Genomic DNA, 12,323 nt, shown 5'->3' on the forward strand with positions numbered 1-12,323 from the left:
GTGGAGTACACGGTGGTGGCGCATGCCTCCGGTGCCATCGCGGCCTCCGGGGTACCTCCGGTTCTTCTTGATGCAGGTCATTGTCGCCGCTGCCGTTGCCTTCGCTGCCCCCTGAATTCTATCCCATCCTTTTCCCCCTAGGGTTGGGGTTTCGGCGATGGAGTGGAACGAGGCGGGGGGCGAGAACCGAGAGGTTTATCACACGCACTGGAAAATACTGCTGAAAAGGATGGAACCGGGAAGAGAAGTCGACAGCTTGAAGTGGTCTCCGGTGTATTCCTTTCGAGTCTTGTAGTAATATCTTCTTTTTTTGGCCCTCTGGGTCTTGTAACGTACATCTTGTTAATCAAAAAATGAGAAGAAGATTTTGTTACTTCGTCCACACTTTGAGTCAAATTGCTGCCTGTCGAACTTCTTTCCTTTACCATTGTTATTGCTGTATTCCCTTCTCTCTCTTTTTTTTTTCTTTTTTTTTTTTTTTTGACATCGTCCGGAGGTTACTGGTTGTTGCCACGTCAGCTCGCCTTTCCAGTCATCCTTCTTCTTCAGCCTTAATGGCTCTATAATGCATATTTAATAAATAATATGAGAAGGGAATTTTCTGCTACCTCTTTTACTCATGTGTTGAATTGTCGCTTGCCGAGCTTCTTTCGATCTTTGCATCATTTGGAGGTACCCGATTGCCATCGCATCGACCCATCCTTTCATCCATGGCCGCAGATTTGCCTGGGGCCACTCGGGTTTGGCACCCCCCATCAGGGCTCGAGCTCGGAGGTCTGAGCTTCTCATCACCCTGAAGAAGTCATCTTATCTCATACTTGCATTGAGAGCTTTCTTGAAAGCTGGGGTTCTTGATAAGAACCCCAATCCTCGCTGAGACGAGGTTCTCTGCATCTTTGATGCTGTTTGTTTTTCATTTGTCGCTGACGTAGTCCATCGCTTTCCTTTTTAACTCCTCTCCCCTTTCCCCTTTTTCTTTTTCGAGTGGGATTTTTCCCTCTGCTCTTGGTGGGGTTGTGGGAGTCCGGCTCCCGTAGGTGAAGTCGGGGCGAAGTCTGGCTCCCGTAGGAGTTCGGATGAAGCCTTCTTACGGTTGAAGTCAGGGATGGAGTCCGGCTCCCATAGGAGTCTGGGCGAAGTCTACCTGCACTTAAAGTCAGGGGCGAAGTCCGGCTCCCTTAGGAGTCCGAACGAAGTTTACCTGCAATCAGAGTCGGGGGCGAAGTCCGGCTCCCGTAGGAGTCCGGACGAAGTCTACCTACGATTGAAGTTGGGGACGAAGTCCGGCTCCCGTAGGAGTCCGGACGGAGTCTTCTTGCGATTAAAGTCGAGGGCGAAGTCTGGCTCCCGTAGGAGTCCGAACGGAGTCTTCTTGCGAAGGGGCCGCTGGGAAGGTCCCCTTTTTTCCATCTGGTCTTGAATGACTAGACCTTAATTGGTGTCGGGGCGAGGTTCTTCTCCTATTTCTGTCGTAACAGGTTTCAGCTCTGGTTAGGACGAGGTTCTCCTCCTGTCCCTAACGTGGCTGTAGGGGCATATATGGGCACTGCTGGGCCTTTCCCCCTATCCGGTCTAGGTGTAACCGGGCCTTCAACTTTGCTCATGTTAGGATGAGGTTCTCCTCCTATTCTTAACATGGCTGTGGGGGCACATATGGGCATTGCAGGGCCTCTCCCCCCATCCAGTCTAAAGAGAACCGGGCCTTCGACTTTGCTCATGTTAGGATGAGGTTCTCCTCCTGTTCCTAACATGGCTGTGGGGGCACATATGGGCATTGCAGGGCCTCTCCCCCCATCCGGTCTAAAGAGAATCGGGCCTTTGACTTTGCTCAAGTTAGGGCGAGGTTCTCCTCCTGTCCCTAATAGGGCTATGGGGGTACATACGGGCGTTGCTTGGCCTCTCCCCCCATTCGGTCTAAAGAGAACCGGGCCTTCGACTTTGCTCAAGTTAGGGCGAGGTTCTCCTCCTGTCCCTAACAGGACTGTGGGGGCACATATGGGCGTTGCTTGGCCTCTCCCCCCATCCGGTCTAAAGAGAACCGGGCCTTCGACTTTGTCGAGACGAAGTTCTCCTCCCGCTTCCGACATGGTTTGTTTTGACTGTCCTGTCAATATAGGCTAGTGCCAAGAGAGGAGACATGTAGATATGCAACTTTTATTTAAAATAAAGTTATCGGTAATACATTCGTAAGTTTTTCGAGCTCCATGGTCGCGGGAGGTCTTCTCCTCTGAGCTCCTTGAGGTAATAAGTTCCGGGCCGGACTACTTCTTTGACTTCATACGGGCCTTCCCAGTTTGGGGTGAGCTTCCCTCGATCCTGAGGTTGCGAGACAGTGGCTCGTCGAAGCACTAGATCTCCTGCTCTAAAGACTTTATTCTTGACTCGAGAATTGTAATAGCGGGTGACTTTCTGCCTGTAGGCTGCCATCCGAACTTGAGCTATCTCCCGCTTTTCTTCTAGTAAGTCGAGGTTGGCTTTAAGACCTTGCGAATTGTGATGTTCGTTGAATGCCACGACTCGCACCGATGGGAGTTTAAGCTCAATTGGGATAACAACTTCCGTTCCGAAGGCTAAAGCAAAGGGGGTCTCCCCCGTGGGCAGTCTTTGGGTAGTTCGATACGCCCACAGCACATGATAAAGTTCGTCTGTCCAAGTTTCCTTCGCCTTTTCGAGTCTTGTCTTGATCCCTTACAGCAGGGTTCTGTTGGTCACTTCAGCTTCGCCGTTCGCTTGAGGATGGGCTACTGATGTGAAGTTGTGGGAGATATTTAGATCTTCACAGAATTCGGCGAATCTTGCTCCCGCGAACTGCCGTCCATTATCAGTGATTAGGGTTCTTGGCAGATCGAACCTGCAAACAATTAACTTTTAGATAAAATCTTGCACTTTAGCTTCTGCGATTTTTGCCAGTGGTTCGGCTTCGACCCACTTGGTGAAGTAGTCAATCGCTACCAGGAGGAACTTCCTCTGCCCCGACGCCACGGGAAAGGGTCCAAGGATATCCATTCCCCATTGCGCAAAAGGCCATGGGGCACTCAAGGGTGTAAGCTCGGTGGCGGGCTGTCTCTGGATGTTGGCATATCTCTGACATCGATCACACTTTCTGACGTATTCAATCGAGTCATGATGCATCGTCGGCCAGTAATATCCTTGACGGAGCAACTTGTGGGATAAAGATCTAGCCCCCAGATGGCTTCCATAGATTCCTTCATGCACCTCCCACAAGGCGTAGTCAGCTTCCGAAGGTCGGAGACATTTTAAAAGGAGCAAAGAGTATGATCTCTTGTACAACTTGCCCTCATAAAGGATGTATCAGGAAGCTTGATTTCTGAGCTTCCGAGCTTCTTTTGCATCCTGGGGGAGAACCCCGTCTCTGCGATATATTATCAGTGGGTCGATCCAGCTGGGCTCGTGGTCAATTTCCATCACGGGCCGTGATTCTTCTATACTCGGGCACTTTAGAACTTCAAAGAGAACACCCTTGGGCAATTCGGTCGGAGTCAGCGTTGCCAGCTTGGAGAGAAGGTCGGCCCTGGTATTTTCCATCCTCGGAATCTGCTTGATGTTGAAGCTACTGAAGGCGGGGACAAGCTCCTTTACCTTTTCAAGATACTTAGCCATGCTGTCCTCCCGTGCTTCGTAGTTTTTATTGACTTGTCCCACTACTAGTTGGGAGTCGCTGTGGACTTGGAGCCGATCTACTCCCAGCTCTTTGGCGATCTTCAGTCCTGCGATCAGAGCTTCATATTCGGCTCCATTGTTTGTTGCGGGGAACTCGAAGTGCAGAGCGTACTCCACGATGATTCCCTCTGGACTGATCAAGATCAGGCCCGCACCTGCACCTGACATGTTGGAAGACCTGTCCACGTAGAGGGCCCAAAAGCAACCAGAGGGATCTACTTCTTCTTTGGGGGAGTTCGGTCGGGACTCCAGGCCGTCAATTTCACCTTGTTCAGATTCGGCCTCCTCTGGGATAGCACACTCCACTATGAAATCTGCCAATATCTGAGCCTTCACTGCTGGCCTGGGTCGATAGTTGATGTCGAATTCTGTGAGTTCGATCGCCCATTTTGCCATCCTCCCAGAGGCATCCGCCCGGTACAGAATCGCCGTGATCGGTTGGTCGGTGAGCAGCGTTACAGTGTGCCCTTGAAAGTAGGGTCGGAGCCTTCAGGCTGCAATCAATAGGACGTAAGTCAGTTTTTCTAATTTAGTATACCTGGTCTCGGCATCTCTCAACGCGCGACTGACATAGTAGATTGGCCGTAGGACTTTTGCTTCTTCCTTGACAAGGACTGTCGCGAGAGCCATGGGAGAGACCGCCAGGTATAAAAATAGTTCCTCTCCAGGCTTTGGCTTCGCCAACAACGGAGGTGAGCCGAGGTAGCTCCTTAGTTCTTCGAACGTCTGTTGGCACTCAGGGGTCCAACAGAAGTTCTTCGGCCGCTTGAGGGTTTGGAAGAAGGGTAAGCACCGTTCGGCCGACCTCGCGACGAAGCGATTCAGGGCTGCTACCCTCCCTGTAAGGCGCCGAACCTCTTTTAACGACTTCGGGGCGGCCATCTCCTGGATGGCACGAATTTTCTCTGGGTTGGCTTCGATTCCGCGTTCCGATACCATAAAGCCCAGGAACTTCCCCGAGGTCACTCCGAAAGCACATTTATTCGGGTTCAGCTTGATCTTATATTTTTGGAGGGCGTCGAAGGCCTCCTCGAGGTCGGCGACATGGTTCATGAAAGATTTGCTTTTCACTAGCATGTCGTCCACGTAAACCTCCATATTGCGGTCGATCTGTTCCTTGAAGATTTTGTTCACCAGCCATTGGTAGGTTGCACCTGCATTTTTTAGGCCGAAAGGCATGACCCTGTAACAGTAAAGGCCACGGTTAGTAATGAAAGCAGTCTTTTCTTCGTCTTCCGGTGCCATCCTGATTTGATTATATCTGGAGAATGCATCCATAAAGGTGAGGAGCTCATGGCCCGAGGTCGCATCCACCAGTTGATCAATTCTGGACAGAGAGTAGCTGTCCTTTGGGCAGGCTTTATTCAGCTTTTTGAAGTCTATGCACATCCTCCACTTGCCGTTTGCCTTTTTGACTAGGACAACGTTGGAAATTCAGTCAGGATAATTGACTTCCCTAATGAATTCGGCTTTCAGGAGTTTGTCCACTTCCTCAGCTATCGCTTTCTGCCTCTCTGGTGCATGGCCTCGGATTTTCTCCTTCGTCGGTCGATGCTTGGGATCGACGGCCAGGCGGTGCTCCATGACTTCCGTGTCAATCCCCGGCATGTCTGTTGGAACCCAAGCGAAAACGTCCGCATTCTTTTGTAGAAAATTGATGAGATGCATCCGCACCTCTTCCCCTAGGTTGGAGCCGATCTTCACCACATGCTCCGCATTTCCGTCGTTCAAAGGGATCGAAACCAGATCTTCGATTGGGCCGCCCCTCTCCTCAGTGAGGTCATCGCGGGCATCCAGCCCATCAACTGGATAGGGGTCGGATTGGTCGCTTCTTTGCAAGGCTATGTTGTAGTAGTGTCTGGCCAGGGCTTGGTCTCCTCTGACCTCTCTGATCCTCTGGTTGGTAGGGAATTTTAACTTCAAATGGTAGGTTGACATGATGGCTCGGAGAGCATTGAGGCCAGGTCAGCCGAGGATCGCGTTGTAGGCTGACGGCGCCTTCACCACCAGGAAATTCACCAGAGCCCTGGATTGTCTTGGACATCGACCCGCAACCACAGTCAAAGTTATCACTCCCTCCACCGGGACAGCATCGTCGGTAAACCCTACTAGAGGGGAGCTAATCGGCTTCAAATGGCCGTCAAGGATGGATATTCTTAAGAAGGCATCGTAGAACAAAATGTCGGCCGAACTTCCATTGTCGACAAGAATGCGGCGGACGTCGTAATTAGCTATATTCAAGAAAACTACAACCATGTCGTTATGAGGAAATGGAACTCCCTGAGCATCTTTTTCGGTGAAAGTTATGGATTCCTTGATTTTTTGCTGCTTGGGAGGTCCGGTCAATACGCCGGTCGCTCCCCGTCGGGATTCTTCCAAGATGGTGTTGGCAAAATTCGTCGGAGGCCGATTATCCGACTGCTCCATGTCGGCGGCCGTTGCCGGGGGATGTGAGGCCTGGGAAACTGGAGGCGAGGCCGGAGCCTGAGATCTGGCCGCGGAGGCCGTGGGTCGTCGTGAGGATGCTTCGCGAGAAGGCATCGGGCGAGGATCTAGTGGGGGAAGGAGGAGAAGACGTCTGAAAAGATGACCGAAGGCGGTCCCGTTGAGCGCTCCTTTAAGAACAAGGGTACTGCGAAGACACACCCCTTCCTCTAGCGCCAATCCTGTTGGTGCAAAAATCTGCCTACGCCAGAAAAACTGGAGTCGAGGGAGTCGCGGTCGCCGTCGGGGCCTGCAAAAGAAGTCTAAACCGGAGGTGGGGTTGCTCCGGCAAGACCCTCCGATGCTCAAGTTAGTTCTCTGCCTCAACAAGAATGGAGTGCTCGAACAAAAATTTCAGCAGAGTTTTGAGATAGAATTTTTGAGCTTAGAGAAATACGTATCTGGGGCCTCCCCCTTTATATAGGCGGGGGGAGCAAAGGATTGATAGCGACTGTTTATGATCGCCTCGTCGTGGGCCGTACGGGGCCAGGAGAAATTTATCATGAAGAGTAATGGGGTGGAGTCGTGGCTGTCACCATGGCTCGCCACGTGGAATCAGTTACGGAGAGTGGAGCGGCGTCCGTTGTCGCGACTCGCCAGGGAGTGGTGGAACTGCACAGGATCCGTCGCAGGAAGTGGAGCAGAATCGTGGCCGTTACTACGGCCTACCAGGGAGTGATGGAGCCACGTAGGATCCACCGCAGGGAGTGGAGCAGAATCATGGCCGTTGCTGCGGCCTGCCAGGGAGTGATGGAGCCGTGTAGGATCCGCCGCAGGGAGTGGAGCAGAGTCGTGGCCGTTACTGCGGCCTGCCAGAGGGTCCAGACTTGTCGGCCGAATTTTGGTTGGAGTCTGATTTTCGCAGAAGCCCGGATGGGGATCATTTGTCGAGGAATCTCGGTCGAGACCTTCAACAGGAGTTCAGGGCGGAAGTCCGGCTCCCGTGGGAGCCTGGACAAAGCCTACTTGTAGCTGGAGTCGGAGGCGAAGTCTGGCTCCCGTACGAGCTCGGACGAAGTCTTCCTGCAGTCGAAGTCGGGGACGAAGTCCGGCCCCCGTAGGAGTCCGGACGAAGTTTACCTGCAGTTGAAGTTGGAGACAGAGTCCGGCTCTCGTAGGAGTCCGGACAAAGTTTACCTGCAGTCGAAGTTGGAGACAGAGTCCGGCTCCCGTAGGAGTCCGGACGAAGTTTACCTGCAGTGGAAGTTGGAGACTGAGTCCAGCTCCCGTAGGAGTCCGGACGAAGTTTACCTGCAGTCGAAGTTGGAGACGGAGTTCGGCTCCCGTAGGAGTCCGGACGAAGTTTACTTGCAGTTGAAGTTGGAGACAGAGTCCGGCTCCCATAGGAGTCCGGACGAAGTTTACCTGCAGTTGAAGTTAGAGACGGAGTCCGGCTCCCGTACGAGTCCGGACGAAGTTTACCTGCAGTGGAAGTTAGAGACTGAGTGTGGCTCCCGTAGGAGTCCGGATGAAATTTACCTGCAGTCGAAGTCGGGGACAAGGTCCAGCTCTCGTAGGAGTCCAGGCGAAGTCTTCATGTCGCTGAAGTCGGGGATGAAGTCCGGCTCCCGTAGGAGTCCGGACGAAGTCTTCTTGCAGTTGGAGTCGGAGACGAAGTCCGGCTCCCGTAGGAGTCCGGACGAAGTTTCCCTGCCGTCGTGGGTCGGACGCCGGTAGAATCTCTGAGGGGTCCCTCCTGACACGAACTTCGGCTGGGGGGGTTTACACCCAACAGTTCCCACATAAGTGGAAAAATTATTGAGTATTTGCGATGAAAAGCTTTTTCCATCGTAAATACTTAATTATTTACGATAAAAATTTTTCATCACTAATATTTGAAAAAAAATAAAAAAATTTAAAAATTTAAAAATTATAGATTATTTATGATAAAAATATTACATCATAAATAATAGAGTATTTATGATAAATAGTATTTTTCTTCACACATACCAATTATTTGCAATGAAAGTTTTCATCGCTAATATTTAAAAAAAATATTAAAAATTCAAAAATTATAGATTATTTATAATTAAAATATTACATCATAAATAATTGATCATTTGTGATGAAAATTATTTTTCATCATAAATGCTAAATTATTTACGATGAAAAATTTTCATCGTCGATATTTTGAAAAAAAAATAAAAAATTTGAAAAATATAAAAATTATAAATTATTTGTGATGAAAATATTATATCATAAAGAATATAATTTTTATGATGAAAAATTATTTTTCATCATAAATAGTCGGTTATTTACGATGAAAATATTTTCATCACCAATACTTTTGAAAAAATAAAAAATATAAAAAATATAAAAATTATTGATTTTTTATGATAAAAATATTTTATCATAAATAATTTAGTATTTATGATGAAAAACTATTTTGCATCATAAATAGTTCATTATTTATGATGAAAATATTTTCATCACTAATATTTCTAAAAAAATAATAAATATAAAAATATAAAAAATATAGATTATTTGTGATGAAAATATTACATCATAAAAAACTTAGTGTTTGCAATGAAAACTTATTTTTCATCATAAATAATGTATTATCTGTGATGAAAATATTTTCATCACCAATATTTTGAAAAAAAATAAGAAATATAAAAATTATAAAAATTATAGATAATTTATGATGAAAATATTATATCATAAATAATATGGTGTTTGTGATAAAAAAATATTTTTCATCATAAATAGTCAATTATTTATGATAAAAATAATTTTATCACCAATATTTTAAAAAAATAAAAAATTTTAAAAATGTAAAAATTATATATTATTTATGAAAAAAATATTACATCATAAATAATATAGTATTTATGATAAAAAATTATTTTACATCATAAATAGTCTGTTATTCATGATGAAAATATTTTCATTATCAATATTTTTAAAAAATGATAAATTTAAAAAATATAAAAATTATTGATTATTTGTGATGAAAATATTATATCATAAATAACTTAGTGCTTGTAATGAAAACTTATTTTTTATCATAAATAGTCAATTATTTATGATGAAAATATTTTCATCATCAATAATTTTAAAAAAATAAAAAATTTAAAGAATATAAAAATTATAAATTATTATAATGAAAATATTTCATCATAAATAATTTAGTATTTGTGATGAAAAATAATTTTCATCATAAATAGCAATTATTTATGATAAAAATATTTTCATCGCTAATATTTTGAAAGAAAATGAGAAATTTAAAAAATATAAAAATTATAGATAATTTATGATATAAATATTACATCATAAATAATATAGTGTTTGTGATGAAAAATTATTTTCCATCATAAATAATCTATTATTTTTGATAAAAATAGTTTCATCACCAATATTTTAAAAAAATAAGAAATTTAAAAAATATAAAAATTATAGATTATTTATGATAAAAATATTACATCATAAATAATATAGTGTTTGCAATAAAAAATTATTTTACATTGTAAATAGTCTATTATTTTTGACAAAAATATTTTTATCATCAATATTTTTAAAAAAATGATAAATTTAATATAAAAAATTATAGATTATTTATGATAAAAATATTACATCATAAATAACTTAGTGTTTGTGATGAAAACTTATTTTCTATCATAAAATATCAATTATTTATGATAAAAATATTTTCATCACCAATATTATGAAAAAATATAAAATTTAAAAGATATAAAATTTATAGATTATTTATGATGAAATAGCAAAAATATCATAAATAATTGACTATTTGTGATAGAAAATAAGTTTCATCATAAATACTTCATTATTTATAATGAAATAATTTCATCGCTAATAATGAAAAAAATTAAAAATTTTAAAAAATAACTTCTGACATTAAAAAAAAATCATTATCTTAGTATCTAGACTTTATCGGATGATGTAACAAAATTTTTCACCCATAACCAAATCAACCGTCTATAAGATCCAATAGCAAACCACCTCAGAAAATTAAATGCAAAGAATTTGATTCAGATGAAATGTCAACTTCCAACTATATAAAGAATAAAACTTTATTAACTATTCAATAGACTAAATTGTGTCATTTACTTCTAAACTATCTCAAAAAAATTTAGCCAACAATCCCTTATGACAATAAAATCCTATAACATCTTTAACAAAAAAATATAACTTCTTGAATGCTATCCTTAATCTGCCACAGATGATGTACCATAGTAATCCGATCTCTGAAACTACTAATTGATGTCGATCCTCCATCAAAAAGATCAGACTCTATATAGAAACAAAGGCCAGCAGATCACCTAAAAATTAGTCTAAACAAGGTATCTGTCAAAACATGAGAACACGATCAAAATTTTTAACTCACATATAACAAAGATTGTTAGTTAACATCTGTAATGTATCAACAGAAAAATGGTTATCATCCAATAGTACATAATAATGTGTTGGTCTACTGATCCCCTGAATGGAAACAAAATATAGATAAATTGATAAAAATATTTTGAAAACTAGATAAAACTAGATTATGCAAATAAGCCCCTCCTAAACTAGAGAAACAAAATAATGAAAAAAAATATCAAAAAAATATTATCTTTATACCAGCATGGCTGTAAAGATAGAAATCAAATTCTGTCGGATTGTAAATCCTTGTGCCGACCATAGTTCTTAATCATATAAAAAAATATCACTAAATTTTTAGGTCACTTAATTAATCAACCTAATAAAATCATATGAACATCAACTAGGCTCTTTAACATATTTTAGATCCACAAAAGCATGCATTACAAAGGATAGCCAAGCTACTTTTTTATGTACATAATTTTTTTGAAAAAAAATCACAAATTAACTATTTATATAAAAAAATTTTATTAATAAAAAATTAATTTTTTTGATGAAATTATTTTGAAAAAATTTTTTGGACCAAAATTTTTTAGATTAAAGAAAATTAGTTTTATTTTTCATCACAAATATTTTTTTAATATCATTTTTTGTTATTAAATATTTTGGATGAAAAATTTACTTAGTGAGAAAAATATAAAATTAATTTTTTATGAAATTGTTATTGGAGAAATTTTTTTTGTAAAAATTATTTTCGATGAAAACTATATTTACATTGCTAATAAGATTATTAATGATGAAAATTTAGTTTTTGTCATCAATAATTTTTTTTGCAAAATTTTTTAAGAGGAAAAAATTTTTTAGTGGAGAATTTTTATTTTTTTAGGGAATTAATGGCAACAAAAATCTAATTTTTGTTGCTAATAATTTTATTGATGATGAATTTTTTTCATAGCAAATAATTTTTTTAGAGGGAAGATTTTTTTAGTGGAAATTTTTTTTTTTGCGAGAATTATTCACGATGAAAATTTAATTTTTGTTGCTAATAAGCTAATTAATGATGAAATTTTTAGTTTTTATCATAAATAATTTTTTAAGAGAGAAATTTTATTTCTTGGGGAAAATTTTGGCAGAAATTATTAGCAATAATTTTGTTTTCATCGCAAATAATTTTTTTTAGCAAGAAAATTTTTTTAGTGAAAATTTGTTTTTGACGAAAATTATTAGTGATGAAAATTAAATTTTCATTGCTAATAACATAATTAACGATGAAAATTTTTTTCATCATAAATAATTTTTTTAAAGGAAAAATTTTTTTAGTGAGGAATGTTTTTTGTTGTTTAACGAAATTATTAGCGATGAAAATTAAATTTTCATCACTAATAATGATTCTTTCAATGCACGTCAAGTCAACGTCATTTCGTGCAAAATCCTCTTTCCCCCCTTCTCCCCTCTCTCCTCTCTCCTCTCCTCTCTCCCCCTCTCTCCATCGTCACCACTGTCAAGTCCCTCTCCATCGTCGCCGCTGCCATCTGCGTCGCCCACCGTTTGCCGTCCGCTGGAGGTAAAGTTCTAACCCTTTTTTTTGTGTTGATCGGGCCACCGGGGGGCAGAGCCGTTCGCGAGGGGGGGGGTGGGCTGTGGACGGCCAGCGGCACCACGAGGCCGGCAGGGAGGGGGTCGGCCGGTGAGGAGGGGGTCAGGGGCGAAATGGGGGCAGGATGGGGTCGAGGGGTGGGATGGGGTTGGGGGTGGGATGGGGCCAGAGAGGGGGCTACCGGCGACGACAGAGGTGGGGCCGGAGAGGGGGTCGGCCAGTGGGAAGGTGGTCGATCGACAAG

This window comes from Elaeis guineensis, chromosome 7 (genome assembly GCF_000442705.2).
Source record: "Elaeis guineensis isolate ETL-2024a chromosome 7, EG11, whole genome shotgun sequence".
In the NCBI taxonomy this organism is placed as follows: domain Eukaryota; kingdom Viridiplantae; phylum Streptophyta; class Magnoliopsida; order Arecales; family Arecaceae; genus Elaeis; species Elaeis guineensis.